This window comes from Salvelinus sp. IW2-2015, linkage group LG36 (genome assembly GCF_002910315.2).
Source record: "Salvelinus sp. IW2-2015 linkage group LG36, ASM291031v2, whole genome shotgun sequence".
In the NCBI taxonomy this organism is placed as follows: domain Eukaryota; kingdom Metazoa; phylum Chordata; class Actinopteri; order Salmoniformes; family Salmonidae; genus Salvelinus; species Salvelinus sp. IW2-2015.
Window position 1 is genome coordinate 8,578,001 of NC_036875.1, and position 22,626 is coordinate 8,600,626.

General features: G+C 43.0%; 1 protein-coding gene across 4 annotated transcripts in view; it reads right to left on the minus strand.

Annotated features, from left to right (window-relative positions):
- Positions 1-22,626, minus strand: part of adarb1b (adenosine deaminase RNA specific B1b) — a 175,896-nt gene that overhangs the window by 102,540 nt on the left and 50,730 nt on the right. For all 4 annotated transcript variants that reach the window (XM_023981539.2, XM_023981541.2, XM_023981537.2 and 1 more), the window contains exon 2: positions 8,857-8,937. The gene's annotated coding sequence lies outside the window, so the exon portion shown is untranslated. The remainder of the gene's footprint in view (positions 1-8,856; positions 8,938-22,626) is intronic.

Sequence of the window (22,626 nt, forward strand, 5' to 3'; positions counted from 1 at the left end):
GCTGTGTTAACTGGTCAGCAATTCTGACATTCCTAAGCAACCTAAAAAAAAAACATTGTATCGTTGATGCGAATGACCTTGGAATCTACGCTTATGAACATAGGGGCTACGATCAAATCACTATGAACTACTGCAGGCTATTGAGGAGCTAAGTGTTGTGCTCTGCATGTGACTCGCCACCGGCCCCTGCTTTCAGTGTGTGTGTGTGTGTGTGTGTGTGTGGGTGTGTGTGTGTGGTGTGTTGTGTGTGTGTGGGTTGTGTGTGTGGTGTGTGTGTGTGTGTGTGTGTGTGTGGTGTGTGTGTGTGTGTGTTGTGTGTGTGTGTGTTGTGTGTGTGAAGGTCTGAGTCAGCCAGCCTTAGCTTAGACCACAATCACAACCAGGGTGGAGAGAGGGGGAAAAAGAGACTGTAGGAGGTGGAGAAGGAGAGAATGAGGGAGTGGGGTGAGGGGATGGATTCAGAGGGGTTGGGTTAAATGCGGAAGACACATTGCAGTTGAATACATTCGGTTGGACAACTGACTAGGTATGGGATGGGAAGAGGGGATAGAGGGATGGAAGAGGGCGGGAGAGAAAGACAGGGGGATGGGGGTGACAAAGTGGTCTGGAGCTGCCAGTCTGTGTGGTGCCAGAGGCAGGAGTGGCAGGCTGGCTAGCCGTGTGCTCGGACCCCCTAGCAAGAGGTATGCCCTCTCACACAGATCTGGTTACACACAATCTACACACGCTGGCACACAGGCATACACTTTACACATTTGCCACTATTCACGGACACAGACAGTATGACAAACACACATAATATTACAGTATACTGTAAGCCTACTGACACGAGGCCCTCATGTGAACACGCACCGGCACACACAGAGACACATACGTTACTAACACATGGGGTGTTGTGCTAGTCCCAGCTGGAATGTGATCAGCCACAGAGCATTAAACCCGGCAGCCAGCTACACTCACAGCCACCTGAGCTTCTTCTTGAAAAGTGTGTGTGTCTGTGTGCGTGCTTGTTCGTTGTGTGCGCGCTTGTTCGTTGTACGTGTGTGTGTGTGCGCGTGTCTGTACATGTCCTAATCAGCCTGTCGCTTGCGATGCTTTTCAAATTCAGTGTAGTTTATGAGGATCCCCATTAGTTACTGCACATGCAGCTGCTACTCTTCCTGGGGTCCATAAGTATAGGGGCAAAATGGAGGAGCAATTCAGCGGGTCGGACACGAGGCGTATGTGGTAGGGGCTTTTTAACGATCACGGATTACAAAATAAAAGCCAGTCACGTCGCGGACAACAACGCCACCTTACTGGACGACCTAGACACCCTTTCCTCATGTTTCGAGCATAACAACTCTGAGCTGCCCTCCGAGCAAGTGCAGACCAGCTAGCTGTTGTGTTTTCTGACATTTTCTATCTCTCTCTAGCTCAGGCCGTTATCCCCACCTGCTTCAAGATGTCCACTATCTACCCCTGTGCCCAAGAAAGGGAAAGTAATTGAACTGATAGACTACCGACCGTAGCACTCACTTCCGTCATCATAAAGTGCTTTGAGAGGTACATTACCTCCTCCACACTGATCATCAACATGGGGGCCCCACAAGGGTGTGTCCTCAGTCCCCTCGTGTACTCCCTGTATACACACAGGTTTTCCAACTCCATCGTCAAGTTCGCTGATGACACAACAGTAGTAGGCCTCATTACCAACAATGACGAAACGGCCTATAGAGAGGAGGTAGGCACTCTGACGGTGTAGTGCCAGGTAAACAACCTCTCCCTCAATGTCGGCAACACAAAGCAGCTGATTGTGGACTTCAGGATGAACCAGGCTAGGCACACCCCATCCTCATCAACAGACCGCCGTGGAGAAGGTGAAAAACGTCAAGTTCCTTGGCGTACACATCTCCAAGGAGCTAAAATTGTCAATCCACACGGACACGGTGATGAAGAAGACACGACAGCGTCTTTTCAACCAAGAAATTTGGCCTGTCCTCGAGGGCCCTCACAGTGTTCTACAGGAGCACCATCGAGAGCATACTGTCGGGCTGTATCACAGCCTGGTACGGAAACTCCACCGCCGCTGACCGCATGGTGCTACAGAGGGTGGTACGGGTAGCCGATTGCACCATTGGGTGCTCACTGCCTGCCCTCCAGGACACCTACAACACCAGATGTCACTGGAAGGCCAAGAAGATCATTAAGGACCTCAACCACCAGAGCCACGGCCTGTTCTACTTGCTTCCATCACTCAGACGCGGGCAGTATAGGAGAATCATGGCAACAACAACAAAAAATGTAAGACTGGCCAATAGCTTCTACCTCTAGACCATCAGGCTGCTGAATGGCCGCCATTAGGCAGCTACCTGCTCCCTGGACTTCCAAAATAAGAGATATGCTGGAAAGAGACAACAAAAATACTACATATATACAGTGACCAAAACTATTTGGACAAATTCACTTATATGTGTATTAAATTAGTAAAAAGTTAAGTATTTGGTCCCATATTAACAGCACGCAATGACTACATCAAGGTTGTGACCCTACCGACTTGTTGGATGCATTTGCTATTTGTTTTGGTTGTGTTTCATATGTTGTTTCCCCCKAAAAATTAATGGTACATCATGTATTTTGTCATTTTGGAGTCCCTTTAATTGTAAATCACAATATAATTTGTTTCTAAACTGTTTTACATTCATGTGGATGCTCCCATGATTATGGAGAGTCCTGAATGAAACGTGAATAATGATGAGTGCGAAAGTTAGACACACAAATATCGTACCTCGCKCCATCACAATATCAGGGGAGGTTATGTTCGGGCGGTATGACATTTGTACGCCTGTAAGATTCGGAAATCAAGCACGGCAATAACAATCTAACAAACATCTCCGAAGCAAAGACCTAAAAGATGGTATCCAATCATATTTTCCCTTTGAAATGGATCCCCACACTCTAACTCTCCCCACGTGACTGCAGTTGACCAAGCCAAATACGAAGACGAAGCAGAGGCCTAAAGTGTTCGCGAGTCAAAGCTTTTACATAAGTCTGAGTCACTAGGCCTTATCCTGCTCTTCCTCTCCACTTAACRTCTCTAGGATAGGGGGCAGCATTTTCACGTTTGGATGAAAAGCGTGCCCAGAGTAAACTGCCTCCTACTCAGTCCCAGATGCTAATATATGCATATTATTATTAGTATTGGATAGAAAACACTCTGAAGTTTCTAAAACTGTTTGAATCATGTCTGTGACTATAACAGAACTTATTTGGCAGGCAAAACCCAGAGGACAAACCATTCAGATTTTTTTTTTTTTGTCACTCTCTTTTCAATGGGAATCCAGATTTCTAAGGGACCTTCCTGCAGTTCCTATCGCTTCCACTGGATGTCAACAGTCTTTAGAAATTGATTGAGGTTTTTCCTTTGAGAAATGAAGAAGTAGCAATGTTCAGAATGAGGCTCCAGTGAAGTGTACTGTTTGTTAGAGGTGCGTGACCAGAAAGCATGCTACACATTGTTTTCCTCCGGTATTGAACACAGATCATCCCGTCTTCAATTTTATCGATTATTCACGTTAAAAAATACTTAAAGTTGTATTACAAAAGTAGTTTGAAATGTTTGGACAAAGCTTACAGGTAACTTTTGAGATATTTCGTAGTCACGTTGTGCAAGTTGGAACCGGTGTTTTTCTGGATCAAACGCGCCAAATAAATGGACATTTTGGATATATATCGACGGAATTAATCGAACAAAAGGACCATTTGTGATGTAAGGCATGAATTATATCTTTATTTCTGCATTTTGTGTCGCGCCGGGAGGGTTGAAATATGATGGTCTGTGATTGTTAGCTGGGGTGCTATCCTCAGAGAATAGCATTGTTTTCTTTTGCCGTAAAGCATTTTTGAAATCTGACACGTTGGCTGGATTCACAACAAGTGTAGCTATAATTTGGTATATTGAATGTGTGATTTCATGAAAGTTACATTTTTATAGTAATTTATTTGAATTTGGCACTCTGCATTTTCACTGGATGTTGGCCAGGTGGGACGCTACCATCCCACATATCCCAGAGAGGTTAAGAAGAGAAACTGAAAACATATGTAGCGGAAAATGGCTGCATTTGGTCTGATAAAATGCCTGGCTGGAATATAGAGAGAGTGTGAGTTAGCAAGGTGTGTGTGAGTGAGTGAGTTAGCAAGAGAGCTGTGAAAATTAATGAATGCGTCATATGAAAGCACGCACGCACACACACACACCTTCCCTCTGTTCAAAACCTAAGTAGAGTGAACAGAGCCCAAGGTGAGACGGGTCTCGGTTCTAACGATTCCCCCAGCAGGCTGCCTACAAATTAACAACAATCTTTACCGTTGTCATAAATGAAATATCACCGCCCGCACACTGCAAGACATCTTGTGAAGATTAATTCATCAAAAAATGTTATCTCTGTAGTGGGGGGGGAAATACAACTCATTTAAATAAAGAGAAGCGGTCCCATGAAGAATTGCCTCGCATTTTTCATCTTCCTCGCCATCCGTCAGTGCACACCTGAGGAGAGCACTGACTGGGCCAGTATGCACAGACATACACATACAAACTGTATGCACAGAAATAGCTGGACCGTGACTTAATCTTGTAGGACGATCTCGGTCTGTCTATACGCCTGCCTGTCTGTCTGCCTGCTTATACGCCTGTCTCGCTCTCTGTCCTCCTATCTGTCCGCCTGTCTACTATGACTACATGCCACTACAGTACCTCCGTCAGCATTTGCCAGCATCCTGTGCACTGTCCCAGCTTGCTGTGCTTGCCTGTGGCGGGACTCATTGACTCACTGTGTTGACTAACCCAGTGTGTTGCAACTGTTTTGCCGATGCTGCAGTAAAGACTCATTACTGTAATGGAGGTTTAAGGTGGGGGGGGGGGGGGAGCAGACGGAGAAAGGACACCACAGGCCCTTTCCCTGCCAAGATGAACATCAGCAGTGTGACCATCACACACCCCTCCCAGGTAATTTCTCTAAAAATCACGAGTCGCCACTAGTGGAATTCATCATGACCGGTGCTGGCCCCGACGTCTGTATGTATGTGCCTATATCTGCCAGTGGAGATAGGTGAGGGAGAGAGAGAATGGAAGACAGAGGCCACGGCAGAGAGAGATCACACAGGTTTCCAACCAGCAGAGCTCCTGATGGGGCTGAGGGAGATTTGCCACAGGACAATACAAAAGAATGACAATCTCTGCCCCTTAACGCTGCCAGTTTAACACCGTCACCTGAACACTGCCAGGCACCGCCGCCCGTGCCACAGCCACCGCACCGGGAGCTGCTGAACAGACTGGGTGTTCAGTCAGCACTCCGCTCTCCCCCAGAGAGCGCGCGGACGTCTCAGAGCCCAAGTTCCTCCTCTCTGGACAGTTCCTCCCTCGCAGCGCTATGCTGAGAAAAAGAGGGTGTTTTCTAAAGTAGAGAGAGGAGGGTGCCAAATGTCAGCAGGCATCAACGACACCTCGGTCTGTAGTAGACATCTGTGCCTTGGAAGGTTAGACAAGGAAATACTAAGCAGAGAACCTACTCCACAGGGAAAAAAACGGGAGGGAAAAGACAATAATTCTCATCTTGATAATAGCTAAACTTACAGCCCTAATCAACCTAACAGGGTTTGGATTTCCACCAGGGGGAGAAAAATAGGAATCCGGGCCCCCTGCTAGTTGAGCATTCCAAAAATAGAAACTGGGTAGAGCCGGAATTTTTATCCTCTAAGACCTGAGAGAAAATATCAAAAAAGATTATTCTGTTTTTCTAAGCCGAGAGCACTGGATGACGCAGGTTACCATCATTTGGTATAACGCACACTGGCGTTTTATGATACGGCGCTCATAGTTGCGCCGGTCATATGGACATTAGGGCTGACCCCATTTAGGGCTGACCCCATTTAGTCGTCTGGTCGATTGTTTGGTCAATAGGCAGTTGGTAGACTGAGATTTCTTTAGTCGAGCAGTCGCATATATATTTTTTATGCGGCACAAGACACCTGTCTGAGTCGCGCCGGTCTCAGTGGACTAATCCATTGCGGAGGCCATTACTGGCACTAAGACATGTGCTACTAAAATGTAAATGGTTATATTATGTAAAAATAATGGTGCAACACTAATAAATATGATATTATTTTATAACAAATGCGCTTTTTCCCGGGATGGACAGCGGTCGCAGAGGCAGCAGCGGCGCGTAGAGACGAGGAAACAGCCTTAATTGTCTAAGAAAAGTGAGGAGAGTGTCACGCCCTGACCTTAGAGAGCCTTTTTATTTCTCTATTTGGTTAGGTCAGGGTGTGATTTGGGTGGGCATTCTATGTTTTCTGTTTCTTTGTTTTTGGCCGAGTGTGGTTCCCAATCAGCGGCAGCTGTCTATCGTTGTCTCTGATTGGGGATCATACTTAGGCAGCCCTTTTTCCCACCATTAGGTTGTGGGATCTTGTTTTCTGTTTCGTGTTTCTGCCTGACAGAACTGTGCGCTTTCGTTTTCACGTTTGTTATTTTGTTTGAGTGTTTTTTGAAATAAAAGAATCGTGAACACTTACCACGCTGCGCCTTGGTCCACTCTTCATACCACCAACGAGAGCCGTAASAGAGAGAGGAAACCCCAACTTAATTAGGTCTATAATCAATAGCCTAACTGTTAAATGTGTCTGGCTTTGTAAATCACTAATATATATATATCTACAGAAATAAAACAGATCCTGTTTCTGTTGCCAGTTTAATAGCCTACTGATTCATTGAGCACCAAGCCTCACGCAACCTCAAAAATGTCGGCTAAAGCAATTTCACAAATTCCGTTTTTAATCTTCGCTATGCTGTAATAAAGGCTGTAAAAAATTTAAAAAAAGTGTTAGAACAGGTATATGAAAAGTGTTAGAACAGGTATTACTTGTGATTTATTTAGTGTTGTTCACACTGTTCCAAATGGGTACAACATTGTTGTCATCTAAAAGACAGCACCTGTTTGTCACACATAATAATGCACGCAGCTCTCGCTCTTATACCCTCCTTTTTCTTGATCTCCTTCTTATTGTTATAATTACAATTGTTATTATCATCATCATTATAATAAGTCATGTCATTATCGCTATATGGCGTCCTATAGTAGTAGCCTTGTATACCCACCATCGAGCTGAAGGCCTATAGTGTGCGTCCTGTTTAGTCTTGATACCTACCGTAACTTACTTGGGCCTATATTTCAATATATATTTCAATATATAGGCCACTGGATCGATCAATGAATCATTCATCACACCAGTCATTCATGCTTTGAAATGCAACCAAGCATTTTAGTTTTCAAATGAAATAACAAAGGGAGCTTTGGATAATTAGCCTATGCAATAAATAAACTGCAATTCACGAATGAATGCAACTGGCATGTTAGTCTTTGCTGTAATAAAAGCTTTCTATATATTTTTGAGTTAGAACAGATTCTCTGGTACATTTCTAATTTATTTAGTGTTGTTTATACTGTTCCAAATTGTCATATTAAAAATGAAAAAAGTAATCTAACAGAGTCTGTTTGGCACAAAATATTCATGCAGCGCTTGCTCCTGTACCCTCCTTTATCTGGATCTCCAGTAGTTTCCACAACTAAGTCAAATGTCTTCCACAGATCTGACTTCCCCTTTCCCTCCTAAGCAACCAATAAACATTCGCCCGTTTTGAGTTTCTTTTTCACGTCCTCCGCATCCATTTTGCTGTCACGTATTACGGAGTTTGTTAAAAACCAATTTATTGGTGTGATTATAATAGGCTTGCATACATGTTTCACGAAGAGAGCAAGGGTTGAGGGAATAGGGAATGTTTTTCCTAAACAAATGAGGTATTTCGGTAACAGAACTTTTCAGTCAGAGATACAAGTAAGAAACTAAATGGCTGTAATATTGCAGCTTCAGCACAGACAGCGCGATAAAGACTTGCTGTGCTGTGGTGCCTGCTCGGTGCAGCAGGGAGGAGAGAAAGACAATGTGCGCCAGTCACACAGGAACTCACTGTCATTGTTTTTTAACACAGCATGGCCATCGGGCTCCCTCTTGAGTCATTTGTGTGTCTTAATTATTTGATCAAACAGTGCGCTTAAAGCATCAGACAAGCTCAGTGCATATAGTTGATTGTATTCAAACACATAGGGTGCATCTATATATGGAAAAATACATGTTTTAAAATTTCAGCCAATATTTTTTTMGGGGGGCAGGGAAAGCCCTAATAGACACCCTTCATTATTAAAGTATCAGGCATTGGTAATGCAACCCCTGTGTTGGCTATAGCGTTACCTTCACTAAGGCAGCCTTAGGAAAGCCTTTGTGTAACCTAACATAGGGTTATGATATTCATATTGTCTGCCTTTTTACATATTAATGGGTTTAATTGTTGAAGGGGCTGGGTCCTGTTGCAGAGTGAAAGAGAGACGATTGTGGGTCCTCTTGTTGCCAATGTCAAGCCATGTCACTCAAAGGCCCGGAAAGAGACACTGCAGCTCGAGTCTTATACTGAGCAAAACCTAGCAGTTACAGTCACACATTATTTGAAGATTGATAGAATCTGCAGATTCTCCAAGTGATCTGCAAGCTTAAAGTCATGTCTCTCAGGCACGAGCTGGGTCAGGGTCGACAATTTGAGCATTCAAAGAAATCAAAATCCCGCAATGTCTTTAGTCAAACAGCATTCACAGGGTAGCCTTGGAGCAGTCACAGCGACCTTCACCAATAAACAGTCTGAATTGTTGGAATATTCAAGAATAGCTGTGTGCTAGAGTTTCGTGGTGGGAAACTCTAGAGAGTTTAGCTCCATGCACTTGGAGCTACATAAGGTTTGTGAAGTGAACTACAATCTGTTCAACTTACCGTGGCTCTGGGCAGTCAGCGGAGTGATGCAGATCTTTGATGAAGTTTCAAGGTCCTACGAACAGGCGTCAGAGCTCATGCCTGAAAGAGAGAATATCAGTATGAGTATTATAATGACACTGTTCTTCCTGTAAAACACAGATGTCAGTAAAGCTAGATAAAACAATACTGAGCCTTACAGGAAGTGTCTGAATTTCACAAACACCCATGCCAAGTGCAGAAGTATCCACTTGCCCAGATGCTCTGACCCCCACTCCAGCAGTGTGAAAGGCAAGACCACCAACAACCAAAAGTTCAAGACACCACAAAATGATTGTCTGCCAAACATGTGTGGTGGTCCATATTCGTAACGCCCAAGGAGACTGGAATGTACCTGAAACGGGAGTGGTTGGAAACCAAGCAGGGACAAGATGGCTCCTTTTGAATAGGGCTACCTTAGCTATGAGTACATTGGATACTTGGCACCTGAACAAATCACAATCAAGTAGGGACTTGATCTGAAAGCAACCAGTGCCGTAAGGCAGTGCCCGGGCAGGTGGCGAGATGGGCATAGGAGACGAGCTTCAGCATGCCAACCGGAATGTCAGTCTGTTATTTGATGCCCCATGTTACAGGAGTGAAACCTTCTGTATTTTCAAGTACTGTGGTGGCACTGGGCAGTATCACGTCATGGCATGTCACCAGCAGGGACTGGGGAGTTTGTCAGGATCAAAATAAATATGAAAGGAGCAAAGCCCAGGTAAAACGTTACAGGAACATTGCATCAATCTTCTGGATACCTAACCCTGAGATAGAGTTTTATTCTTCATCTAGATGTGTATAAGAGACAGGTATCACGTCATGGCGTGTCACCAGCAGGGACTGGGCAGTATCACGTCATGGCATGTCACCAGCAGGGACTGGGGAGTTTGTCAGGATCAAAATAAATATGAAAGGAGCAAAGCCCAGGTAAAACGTTACAGGAACATTGCATCAATCTTCTGGATACCTAACCCTGAGATAGAGTTTTATTCTTCAGTGAGACAATTGTAATACCAAAGACACACCAGAAAGGGGTCCAGTCTCAGTCCTGACTTTAAATCTGCTTACAAATCTGAGACAAGGTTTGAATATTGCTCCTCAACAATGATTCCCAACCAAATTTACTGAGCTTGAGCAATTTTGACAAAAACAATGGATACATGTTGCCCTAAGAGTTGTGCAGAGTTGGTAAGGGGCGGGGGTTACTTTTTCCTTCACTTTGAAAATGTGGAGCAAGCCGTATAGATCTGGATGGAGACAAAAAAATACAATGTAAAATGTGACAACTGTGAAAGAGGTGTGTAGACTTTCACTAGGCACTGTATTCGAGTAGACGATTCGGCTCAACGTACGCAATATGTCATGGAAGTGGATGTAACGGCGACACAAAGGGAACGACAGGAACATTACTTCAGTACAGTGTTCATAAAATTTAAATGAACGCAAATACTGCTGCTTGCTAGCACTCGGTTATGTCGCAACGACGGGGACTGAGCTCAATCAAAAAAATGAATCTACGAGCAAAATGATTCCCATTTAGCTGGGAGAAGAAAGAGAGGAGGAAAAAAGCACTGTGCCGCACTTAAGTGAGCTGCTCAGCCGACCAAAATGAGGCTAGGGTGGGATGAGTGGTGCAGTCCACATGACAGCTGCACGACGTGTCTGAAGCAGCCACTCTCCATCCACCGTGTCTTATCACGGCCCAAGTGTGTGTGGAGGAGATGGAGAAGGGCCTCAGCATTCCAGGCCCTCACCAAGGTGCTCTTCCTGCCTTATCGCACCGCCCCGTCTGCTTGTGGTGGACAAACTCGCGTACTCGGCGCGAGGGGAGTGATGCCGGCACAGCAGAAGATGCTCCAGACATTGGCAACTTGATTTGATGCCACGTGAATTTGATGCCACCGTGCTCGTAAGATCATGGCGAGCTTGAAAGTTTGGTCGATATCTTGTGGTTTGTCATGAGCCATTTTTTTGCGTAATAAGGTTGTGACATTGGCATCGTGGTAAATCGCAACGACCCGACACGGCATGGTATGGACAGGTATCGTGTCATTAGTGGCAGTGTCATTCAAGACATATTATAACTCACTGCGTGGTTATGGTAATCCGTTATGAGSTTTTAGGACGTTGTTTTATTTGATTTATGGCGCTGTGAAGCCCTGCCCCGGATGTCTTTGCTTCGTAACTCCATTCATAATAAAAGTGGAGAGAACGCTACAGAGGATGGCAAATACATAGGATGACATCATCCTGGCTTAAAAACACATTCTAGAAATAGAGCAGCGTATCCTGTCATTCACCGAGACCAGGGAACTAGTGACGCTACAGTTAAATGAAGCAACTCCCCAGACGCATCCACATCACACGTTATCGTATCCACACACACACACAAGCTGGAACATATGCAAGAGAGGGACTGTGAGGTTAAATTAGGCATCGTATCCCACCGCTGATTGTGACAGAAATATCCACTCTCAAGCACTCACACAAACACACTGCACACGCAGTACACTTGTGAACTCTACTCCCTATGGGGTATGATAATGCTCATCTGCATATTCATGTCGGCATTGTCACAAACATTTATAGGTAGGGCCCAGTGTACCCCTAGGGAGCAACAGTGGTCGCAGCGGGGGGGGGGGGGGGTGCATTGCTACTAGCATTGACATGACATGCTAGCTGTTCCCATAGACTTCCAGTCATTGAGCCAACAACTATCCATTTAAAAGTTTGTCCCGGAAGAAATATATATTATTTTTTGTATACATTTTTTGGGGGGTGGTTGCAGCAATTTAGCAGCGGTGGGGAAACACTGGGTAGGCCTATACAACCATCCCCACTCAAACACACACACCACACACACACACACACACACACAGCCTCCAACTCTCAATTACAGCCTTCATCTTCTCAACATGTATCCAAGCTACTGTAATTGGCCACATTTATCGGAATACGAACTCATGAAACCAATCATTTTTGATGAATGGCCCAGTTCGACTTGATGCATAATAGCCATTAGAGAAAAGCCTGGGCAAGTCATAATCCATCCACTGGGACAAAGGCGGGAGGAAATTGAGAAATAACTGACACAATGCTCTTATTTTCTGACTCAATGCGGCAGAGAGCAGCTTTGTAATCACTTCATTTTTCACGTCTCTCTGCCCCTTCTCGGGAAAACGTTGATGGCCGCTGTAGAGCCCGGTGCACAAAAAAAAGGGCCAGACAAAAGAGAAACAAGGGCTTGGCAGCCAGGCGGAAGCATCCATTACAACGGCTCGAGTTTCAGGTCTGTTTTGTCAAAGGCGGCTGACAAAAGAGCGGGTTCGAGAGGGGAAAGGGAGGGGAAAGGGGGGAGAGCAGCTTGTTGACTAGGGGTCGTCTGTGGGTGATACTTATGACGGGGTGTTCCTGTCTAGTCAAGAGGGAGCTTGTCGAATGGATAAAGGCATCCAATGGAGATGTTACAGGGAGGGAGATTAATGAATGGGGAAACTCTAGAGAGTGAGGTGCATTCTGACACCCAAGGTCAACGATGGCAACAACACTTAGTGATAGTGAAAAATCTCCCACAGACTAGAGACGATTAGACTGTTCTGTAGCCTGGGTGACAATTAGTTTTTGATTGAAAAGTTAGTATTTTCTTAACATGGCAACAATGTAGTGATGTTAAATACAGATCCAGACCGGTAACCAGGCTAGCTATCTTGTGACACGGGAGCAAAATTCCGCCTTGATGCAGTCAGAGGGAGAGACTGCTGCCAACATCTCAACTGACTTAAAGGCAATCGTGTCCTTTATTGTTTGGCATCAGACCTGCCTAATTCTCACACGAACCATTGTTTAGGTATTTCATAGACTAAATCACATATGCTGTTAAATGTTCTTGCAATTTGTAGTCTGGCATTTCAGATTTACATATGATAATTTTTCAAAGTACTTTAGATGTAGTGAACTACTTTTTCAAAGTACAGTGCATTCGGAAAGTATTCAGACCCCTTCCCTTTTTCCACATTTTGTTACATTACAGCCTCATTTCCCCTCATCAATCTACACACAATACCCCATAATGACAAAGCAAAAACAGGTACTTAGAATCTTTTGCAAATATATTAAATATAAGACACAGAAATACCTTATTTACATAAGTATTCAGACCCTTTGCTATGAGATTCGAAATTGAGCGCAGGTGCATCCTGTGTCCGTTGATCATCCTTGAGATGTTTCTACAACTTAATTGGAGTCCACCTGTGGTAAATTCAATTGATTGGACATGATTTGGAAAGATTTGGAAAGACACACACCTGTCTACAGTTGAAGTCGGAAGTTTACATACACTTAGGTTGGAGTCATTAAAATTCATTTTTCAACCACTCCACAGATTTCTTGTTAACAAACTATAGTTTTGGCAAGTCAGTTAGGATATCTACTTTGTGCATGACACAAGTAATTTTTCCAACAATTGTTTACAGACAGATCACTTATAATTGACTGTATCACAATTCCAGTGGGTCAGAAGTTTACATACACTAAGTTGACTGTGCCTTTAAACAGCTTGGAAAATTCCAGAAAATGATGTCATGGCTTTAGAAGCTTCTGATAGGCTAATTGACATCATCTGAGTCAATTGGAGGTGTGCCTGTGGATGTATTTCAAGGCCTACCTTCAAAGCTGTCATCGCTGTCAAGGGTGCTTCAAATAAGTACTGAGTAAAGGGTCTGCATACTTATATAAATGTGATATTTCAGTTTTTTTTTTATACATTTGCAAAAATTTCTACAAACCTATTTTTGCTTTGTCACTATGGGGTATTGTGTGTAGATTGATGAGGGAAAATAACTATTTAATACATTTTATAACAAGGCTGTAACGTAACAAAATGTGGACAAACTCAAGGGGTCTGAATACTTTCCGAATGCACTGCATCTGTAGTTAAGTAAACTACACGGGTAGCTTTAGCGTAGCTTAACTTCTTCCAGTGTGAAGTAATTGGTAGCTCGGTAAACTATATTTGCAGAGTAGCTTCCCCAACACTGCAGCTATGACAGGACACCTTGATTAAAATAAAACACATTTTCAAATCAAATTTTATTTGACACATGCGCTGAATACAAGTGAAGACTTTACCGTGAAATGCTTACTTACGAGCCCTTTCCCAATAATGCAGTTAAAAAGTAAGAAAATTAACAAATAGATAAAGAAAATAGTAACACAATAAAATAACAATAACGAGGCTATATACAGGTTTTATAAAAAGGAGTACCGGTACCGAGTCAGTGTACCGGGGTACGAGGTTGTTGGGGGATTTTGTTTTTTTGTTATTGAGCTACAGTAAGTGAATTTACACAGAATTACGGTAACGGAATAAGATCACGGGTCCCTGAGCTGTACTACACAGAAATGCATAATTATGTATATAAATGTCATTCTCTTCATGGTGATGTATCCTGAATAGGTACACAAAGGTAGAAATATGCAATATCACACGTTGCATATATGGGTATTATTATACACACTGGCTCCGCCCCCAAACAAGACCACATTTGGTTGGTCTGGACCTGACCAAATCTGAACCAATCATAGACGATTAGACGATTTTACAAGTTGACATCACAGTACAGCACAGCACAGTGGAGTAGAGTTCAGTACAGTAAAGTATAATTCAGTACATTATACTGTACTCTAGTGTGCTCTACTGTACTGATCTATTCTCTACTGTGATTCACTGTACTGTATTGTGCTGTCCAAACTTGTGAAAGATACACGTCAAAGAATGGTTCAGACTTGGTCCGCCAATTATGTACATCTATGTTTGGGCCAAATCAAGGCTGAACCAGACCAAAAGTCAACGTCTGCAGATAATGGTTACAGTAAATGGAAAGAGAGGGGACTCATTGGTAGGTGTCAGTAAGAGGTGACATTAACTGGAGAGAGAGAGAGAGAGAGAGAGAGAAGAGAGGCAGAGAGAGAGAGAAGAGAGGCAGAGAGAGAGAGAAGAGAGGCAGAGAGACAGAAGAGAGGCAGAGAGAGAGAGAAGAGAGGCAGAGATACAGAAAGAAAACAGCAATGAGCTAAACATAACAGTATGCCAGTGGAAGGGACTAACAGTAGAGACAGTAGCATGTAACCCAACTGTGGTTCGTGACTACTATGATTTCTCATTGTAGCCAATTCAATTGCCAATTCAATTCAATTACCGATTTGGTCACATAATTACGAGTTTTAATCGCTTAATAATTCATAAACCAAAATGTATAGCAGTAAGAACACTAACTAATTGGAAGGTCTAACTTTACTGTTAGTTCTGTGAACTTTCATCATCCCCCCTCATGAGAGAGAAATTAGAAAAAAACTTCAAGATATGTAGGTGTATTAGGATATTACATGTAGTTGTCGATATTATTGTGTTTTGATCTATTTCTAATACCGTAAGACTTTTTCTGGTAGATGTTTTCTAAGATACACGTCCATCTGTTTGACCAGAAATCAAATCCTTCACTTCTGCCTCATTTTTAAGATGGAAAATGGTTGAAAAATGAACACATTGGTGCTCATGGGCCCTTTAATGGAAATTATGATAATTAAAGCCTCCAAGTCCATTGTGGGAAGCCAAACGGTGATAACCAAAGACTGGAAGCAGCCAGTTTAGAGCGTAATGTTCAGACAAGCTGCTTCGATTGTAAAGCATGACATTTGCACATTTCCCAACTGCTTCGTTTGAGAAGAATGCAGTGACAAGGGGTGTTCAAGCGCCAAGTGCAGTTGTTAGTGGAGCGGGAGACTGATCAGAATAGTTTCGACACGTACATGTAATTAACCCCCTTCCCCGAGTCTGCCAAAACTTTAGGCAGGATTCCTGTTGCTCAGACAAAGCCTCTTAAAACTCTCTTTCACTTTCTTGCAATGGTACAGTTAGCGCAAAGTACACCGGAAATGACCACTCAATTTGATCATCCACCGGCCTCAAAATAATCCCATATACATTAGCCAAAACCAAAAGGTTGTTTATCTCCATGTGGCCTCATCTCCTTGGGCCATGAGCCAGGAGGTACTGTAATAAGCAGACTCTCTGTAGCCTTGTCAAACAGACACAGTTAAGACATCACAGGTCTAATGAGAGTAGAGCCACAGTGTCAGCAGTGCTACAGTAACCTCTTGCACATGCTAAAGCCTAGAAGTCCTGAAAAGCAGCAAAAGTCCTGGAAAGACAACACTAGTAACTAGTAATTAATGAATGCTTATACTACAACTGCAAATATCCTGAATGGGGCATATAAAGGCCGCACACTGTCAATCTCACCCAATGAAAGTGCTCTGCTCCCCCGTCAGAGAGCTCCTATTGGCTTAGCAGTGGAAATGACTGACAGTGTGTGATAATCCCACCCGCAGGGTTCTAAAGGACGCCCGTCTCCGATCACTACCATCATTATCTCTCAAACAGACCCAACACAATTCATTATTAATGACTAGCCAGGGCATACACAGGCCGGGCCTCCCGGTCATTCAAAGAGGGCTGGGAAACGGGTGGAACGACCAAGGAGGAAAATGGCAAAGAAAAGCAAGAGCATAGGCATCACTAGAACATTGAATGAACACAACACTGGTTATGTCCCAATAAGAAAAAAATGAAATAAAAAGAAAAGTTAATCGACAAGACAAGGTTAAATTCCATGATTAATACACATTTGAATGCAGGAACATGTAGGACGCAGGAAAATGCAGGAATGTCATTTCTAACACAATGAATATTTTTCAATTAGGCCTGTTATATTGGAATTTCAACCTGTATACATTTTGTATTCTAGTGGGAACCTATTAATGTGGGATGCAATTCTTGTGGGAGGCTTTCTTTAATCATGTGTATCTCTGCCATCGTAGGATTTGCACTGTCAAGGACATTTTTCAGCCCGCGCTTCAGCCTCAGTCTCTCAGTACAATGCGGGTGGATGAGACATACTCCTAATAGAAGGCTGCTTCAAATCAATAACCTGCTAACTAGCAAGAGACCTGAATTCCCCGAGCTACCTCGAGATCCCTTTGAAGAAATATGAATATAACTGGCTTATTTCCGGGGCTCAAACTGATTGGCTAGATGATGGTGATTGATGATCTACGATAATCATTTCATGCTTCGATGGTTGAAGCTTCATGTGACGCTTGATGTTTAATAGAGCGTCGCTAGTGCTAAATCCTCTCTTGTGTAGTCTCCATTTTGGAACAGAACCGAGTTGCGGCCTCATGGTCCTAAGTGGTGATGATGGAGGCCTCACACCTGCTAGATCACCAAGAGCCAATAACGGAGCAGAAGGAGAGAACAGAAACTCCAAACACAGGACTACATTGCCATTATCTGAGCACATACGGACACTAAGAGGACACTTGGGCATTTACCATAGGAGACAAAGTTGTATTTTTATATTTTATTCAAACTAAGTGGGATTTGTTATCTCAAAAAGAATGGAGCATATTAAACCAGAACACTATCCCTCGTCAGGACACAGGAGGGGTGCAAACAAAGGACATCTCATTTGCTTATTTTTGATTGGTGGGAATTATTAAAAACATCCAGGAGGGACAAGCAGATGGAGAGGTAATTAGCTGTGTGTGTGTGTGTGTGTGTGTGTGTGTGTGTGTGTGTGTGTACAGACTAGTAATTTCTCTCCTCTCCCTCCTATTTCTATCTCTATCATAAATAACCTTGTCTGTCACCTCCCAGCCGCCCCTTAAAGAGTGGGTAGGGGAGGGGTTTCACTGCAACACCAAGCCCAACATAGGCCGGAACACGAGAGGAATGCATATTGTCAATCTGTAACATTCATTTTGCATAACCAGAATTTAATAAAACCTTAACTCATATTGAGAAAGAGAGCCTCCGCGTGATAACCTCAGAGACCAAAACAGACGACCATTTTTAAGCTAGCAAATGACTGGTGGCAATGCAAAGACGAGATTCTACCATGTGTTTTCTGTGTGTGGAACAGAATATAGGCTACTAAATTATGATGTATGACTGTCTGAAGTTACTAGTGGGGTGAAGATTAGGGCTGAATCTTTTCCCGGTACTTTGTTCCATCCCGAGAATAAATCCCTTTTCTCCTGGGTAACCTGGTATTTGCCGGCAAAACCGGAAGAGACATTCAAAAGCATTATAAAGCACATTAATACCTCTGGATTTGATTAGAGCTTTGATCAGAAATAAAAACAAAAAAGCTGATGCTACCGGAGCCTGACGAGCCACATCAAATACATTTACATTAACGACATTTAATGAGCCCAAGCCCAATAAAGCCCAAATGATTGTGCCGTTATCCAACACATATATGATATAGGCTACAGCACATTACGCACAAATYAAAAACAAAAGCCCATAGATGTAGCTAGCTATATGCTCTCTTAGGTAAATAAATGAAACCAGCTCCAGTAGGCTAATCTTTTTGAGTGTGAACTGTATTACTGTACTGTATTGTATTATACTGTATTATATGGACTGGAATTACGCACATCACTCAAACCATGATAAAGCAGAAGAGAACATGTGATTCTGGTGCAGCACATGCAGCCAATAAAGTCACAAGTATAGACTAGCGAATTTGATTTTAATTGCGAAATATGATAAGGCCTATTCGTATAAATAGTAGGCTGACGCATATGTACCTTTCATAATATTACCCCTAATGTAATAACAGCCACCCTCCTCTTTCTCTCTCTATTGTTGCTTCATTCGAATGACATCCTTGAATAATATAGGACTAGTTTTAGATGCAGAAGGCTTTCACTTCTCTTCACAAAGATTGAATAGTTATGGGTCTGAATAAATACTGTACCTGCTATAGCCTACTGCCACTGTGAGTTCTATTGGCTGTTTTATTTAACATTCAGCAAAAATTTGCTTGCGTCCCTCTTCGAATAGTCCTGCCTAACTCAGTTGCCAGTGAGTAAGGAGTATGGATATCACCATGAGGCCAATGGTGACTTTAAAACAGTTCCAGAATTGAATGGCTGTGATAGGAAAAAAACGTGTAGTTACTTCACAGTACTAACCGAATTGACAGAGTGAAAAGAATGAAGGAAGCCTGTACAGATTAAAAAATATTCCAAAGCATCCTGTTAGTAATAAGGCACTAAAGTAAAACTGCCAAAATGTCCTGAATACAAAGCGTTATGTTTGGGGCAAATCCAACACAACACGTCACTGAGTATCACTCTTCATATTTTCAAGTATGGTGGTGGCTGCATCATGTTATGGGTATGCTTGTCATCGGCAAGAACTAGGGAGTTTTGTATGATAAAAAGAAACGGAATAGAGAAAAGCACAGGCAAAATCCTAGAGGAAAACCTAGTTCAGTCTGCTTTCCAACAGACACTGGTAGACATATTCACCTTTCAGCAGGACAATAACCTAAAACACAAGGCCAAATATACACTGGAGTTGCTTACCAAGACGACATTGAATGTTCCTGAGTGGCCTAGTTACAGTTTGCACTTAAATCGGCTTGAAAATCTATGCCAAGACATGAAAATGTCTGTCTAGCAATGACCAACAACCAACTGGACAGAGCTTGAAGAATTTTAAATAGAATAATGTGCAAATATTGTACAAACCAGGTGTGCAAAGCTCTTAGAGACTTACCCAGAATGACTCCCAGATGTAATCTCTGTCAAAGGTGATTCTAGCTATATTGACTCAGGGGGTTGAATACATATCTAATCAAGATATATTWGTGTTTTTTTTTCCCATAAGTGTTTTACAAATTTTTCTTCCACTTTGTGACAGAGCATTTTGTGTCAATCGTTGACAAAAAAATGTAACAACAAAATGTGGGAAAAGGAAAGAGGTGTGAATGCTTTCTGAGGGCACTGTAGATTTTATTTATTTATTTTTTATTTAACCTTTATTTAACCAGGTAGGCTAGTTGAGAACAAGTTCTCATTTACAACTGCGACCTGGCCAAGATAAAGCAAAGCAGTGCGACACAAACAACAACATAGAGTTACACATGGAATAAACAAGCGTACAGTCAATAACACAATAGAAAAAAGAAAGTCTATATACAGTGTGTGCAAATGGCATGAGGTAAGCCAATAAATAGGCCATAGTAGCGAAGTAATTAGAATTCAGCAAATTAACACTGGAGTGATAGATGTGCAGATGATGATGTGCAAGTAGAAATACTGGTGTGCAAAAGAGGTAGATTGTGTGGGCTATTTACAGATGGGCTACGTACAGCTGCAGCGATCGGTTAGCTGCTCATATAGCTGATGTTTAAAGTTAGTGAGGAAAATATAAGTCTCCAGCCTCAGCGATTTTTGCAATTCGTTCCAGTCATTGGCAGCAGAGAACTGGAAGGAAAGGCGGTCAAAGGAGGCGTTGGCTTTGGGGATGACCAGTGAGATATACCTGCTGGAGCGCGTGCTACGGGTGGGTGTTGTTATCGTGACCAGTGAGCTGAGATAAGGCGGAGCTTTACCTAGCAAAGACTTAGATGACCTGGAGCCAGTGGGTCTGGCGACGAATATGTAGTGAGGGCCAGCCGACGAGAGCATACAGGTCGCAGTGGTGGGTGGTGTATGGGGCTTTGGTGACAAAACGGATGGCACTGTGATAGACTACATCCAGTTTGCAGAGTAGAGTGTTGGAGGCTATTTTGTAGATGACATCGTCGAAGTCGAGGATTGGTAGGATAGTCAGTTTTCCGAGGGTATGTTTGGCGGCGTGAGTGAAGGGGGCTTTGTTGCGAAATAGGAAGCCGATTCTAGATTTAATTTTGGATTGGAGATGTTTAATATGAGTCTGGAAGGAGAGTTTACAGTCTAGCCAGACACCTTGGTATTTGTATTTGTCCACATATTCTAAGTCGGAACCGTCCAGAGTAGTGATGCTAGTCGGAAGGGAGGGTGCGGGCAGCGAACGGTTGAAAAGCATGCATTTCGTTTTACTAGCATTTAAGAGCAGTTAGAGGCCACGGAAGGAGTGTTGTATGGCATTGAAGCTCATTTGGATGTTTGTTAACAGAAGGGCCAGATGTCCAAAGAAGGGCCAGATGTATACAGAATGGTATTGTCTGTGTAGAAGTGGATCAGGGAATCACACGCAGCAAGAGCGACATCGTTGATATATACAGAGAAAAGAGTCGGCCCGAGAATTGAACCCTGTGGTACCCCCATAGAGACTGTCAGAGGTCCTACACCTACTACCAGATAGCCTACACCTACTGGCACGGTGTGATGTAAAAGACAAAGCAACGCAACACTTGACATTACTGTAAAAGGACAAGCATTAGAGACAGCCAGAGAGGAAAAGATCTACATCACAACAAAAACAGTCAACCATCCGACAGTCATGATGCTCAACATACACCTGACACACGCACACGCACACACACACACACACACACTGCTCATCAGGCTGATTAGCCCTCAGGGTAAGTACACACTATAGATTATGGGTCATGGCCACTCATTAAAGGGGAGTGAAGAGGAGCGCTGCATTAAAAGCTTCTTGTTCTTCTGACTGATTTAACCGTAAACAACCAAGTTGTAGCTCCACCGTGGCCTGCAGGGTGTGTGCGCGCTTGTTTGTGTTTGTGTGTGTGTGTGTGGTGTGGTGTTGTGTGTGTGTGTGTGTGTGTTGTGTGTGTGTGTGTGTGTGTGTTGTGTGTTGTGTGTGTGTCAAGTCAAATCAAATGTTATTGGTCACATGATCCGAATACAGCAGGTTACGGGACAAGTGCACTATCACCTGTGCCATGAAAACCCAGGCTTCTTGGCAGAGGCAGCATACTCATACACATACATAGGGAGGATATACAAACATATCAACCATGGGATGATGAGGAATAACTTTAAGATGGAGAATAAGTCAAATCGCAGTTATAGATTAAATTATAACAGTCAAGCATAAGATTATGATCAAACATAATCGTCACAGTTTACATAAAATGACATATAAATTAAGATTAGCATTACAGTCAAATCAAAGACACTGATACTGATGATATTTAGTACAAAGAATCTAAGTGATGATATCGATGAAAGGATAAATGATACTGTTGTGTAATCCTTTAATCGTTATCATTCACTGATTTGTGATAATGATGACAATAGCCAAGATGCTGCTGACGCAACAGGCTGTGTGAGCTGATGGCATTCAGAGGTTCTTGTTCGACGCTCAAACTCAATTTTGAAAATCACACTTCTGAGAACTGTCATTTTCATTCTCCCGCCATCATGTTGTTTGATCTCGCTCTCTCTCCTCTCACTCACGCACGCACGCACGCACAGAGGGAAATCCTTGGCGTGAGAATGCCATAAATCAACAATAACAATAAAGGCCTCAATCCTGGAGAGTTGTGTCATATTTTTGGCAGTGAATCACAAGGCCTAACAAGCCCGGGCAGTGCAACTCAGACTCAATCCCAATACCCCCCCCCCCCCCCTCCATTTTGCGCAATCCCGTGAGCCCCAACAAGGCTTTGTCAGAGTGGTATTCCAATTTAAATTTGAGAGAAGCGTAGCTAACATTATTCAGCTAGCTAAACATTTAGCTTGCAATTATGGGCTTTTGACATTATGAATTGTAATTCGTATCGTTTAATGTTTTAGGGACTCCTGAGCAAATCAGTCTGTCATCTCACGGAACCCAATGGATGTAAAGAATCTAGCTAAAGCATTTCCTTTGAATTATATATTTTTTATTATAAGCTTGCCTTGCTGTTCAGAAAAAAATTGAAGTCAATCAGTTTTATAATT